The sequence below is a fragment of the Chenopodium album genome, chromosome 2 (assembly GCF_948465745.1).
Source record: "Chenopodium album chromosome 2, dcCheAlbu1.1, whole genome shotgun sequence".
In the NCBI taxonomy this organism is placed as follows: Eukaryota; Viridiplantae; Streptophyta; class Magnoliopsida; order Caryophyllales; family Amaranthaceae; genus Chenopodium; species Chenopodium album.
The window spans coordinates 24,181,379-24,182,243 of record NC_137835.1 but is presented as its reverse complement, the minus strand read 5'-3'; the positions used below and the strand labels follow the sequence as shown (position 1 = coordinate 24,182,243).

Sequence of the window (865 nt, the reverse complement as noted above, 5' to 3'; positions counted from 1 at the left end):
CATTTAGATGGTCTACCGAGTACAACGAAGATTGCTTGCTTGAAGAGTCTCTCTCCCCATCTTGCCAATCTCTATAGTACGTCACCATGTCCTCAATAATGTCCACCACTTCTTCTTCGGTCTTGTTCATGATAGGACCCCCGGCCCCCCCATCAGGGCATGACTTGCCTTGGGGATTTAAACCGCCATAGAAGATTTGGACCACTTGGTATGTTGGGATTCCGTGGTGAGGGCACTCCCTTTGATACTCTTTGTATCTCTCCCATGCTTCGTAAAGGCTTTCATTTGGCCTTTTCTTGAACCCTTGAATCAAGGCTCTTGCCTCCGCCGTCTTCTTTTGAGGGTAGAAGCGAGACAAGAAAGCCTTTGTAACATCATCCCATGTTCTGAAGGAGTTGGGCTTCACTTCTTTATCTAGCCACTCTAAGGATCTTCCTATGAGAGAGAAGGGGAACAACTTGAGGTGTATGAACTCTTGAGAAACTCCGTTGACTTTGATGGTGTTGTAATATTTTTCAAATTCTTTAAGATGGTTCAACGGGCTCTCATTCTTAGCCCCACTATATTGCCTCCTCTCAATTAAGGTGATCATGGCCGGCCAAATCTCGAAATCATTTGCCGGTGTTGTAGGCGGAGCTATGCCGCTCTCAAACCTATAAGCATCGGGTATTCCTAGCTCCTTCAAGGCCACTCTCGGACAACGGCGCCATTTTGACAAGAGGAAAATGTATGTCGTTATCTACCCTTCCCCCAAGTCAAACAAAATTTGTAAACACTACCTAACCAACCTTATATGAATATAGGGCAAGTTAAGGGTCGATCCCTAGGGAATGCAATGATGAAAACTAGAGTCTAAGTCAAGCTA

General features: G+C 45.3%; 1 pseudogene; it reads left to right on the top strand.

Moving 5' to 3' along the window:
* Window positions 1–218: 218 nt before the first annotated feature.
* Window positions 219–317, top strand: LOC145608283 (small nucleolar RNA R71; annotated as a pseudogene).
* Window positions 318–865: the final 548 nt, after the last annotated feature.